We start from the raw sequence: 423 nt of genomic DNA on the forward strand, positions 1-423 counted from the left end.
AATTGACGACAAACTACATCTCCCATAATGCATTCCGACTGTTACCAGCCAACATTATGGCTTCTCGCCACTAGAGAGCACTAGAGTCACCTCATGCTGCTTATTGATTTTCCCAGCGAATAAAACTGAGACATCGACAAGCTAACATCAAAACGTCCAAGAAAAGAAAAATCGATTTACAAGTAAGACTGAGAATGAAGATGTGTGTGAGTTGGTGTCAGGGCGGCAGGTCGCGCTAGACTTTTTTTGCTGTCCTTATCTTGACCAACAACATAAAAAAAAATTTAAAAAAAAATCGGTCATGTACTATTTTTATCCGTGAAATCACATTCATATTAACATCGGCTATTTATTTGCATTTTATGCGGTTTAGTTAATATTCACCATGAATCCAGATCCCATCACAGTTTAAGCAGATAAATG

The sequence above is a fragment of the Poecilia latipinna genome, unplaced genomic scaffold, assembly GCF_001443285.1.
Source record: "Poecilia latipinna isolate Pla-1442-1.1 unplaced genomic scaffold, P_latipinna-1.0 Scaffold1188, whole genome shotgun sequence".
Lineage (NCBI taxonomy): Eukaryota > Metazoa > Chordata > Actinopteri > Cyprinodontiformes > Poeciliidae > Poecilia > Poecilia latipinna.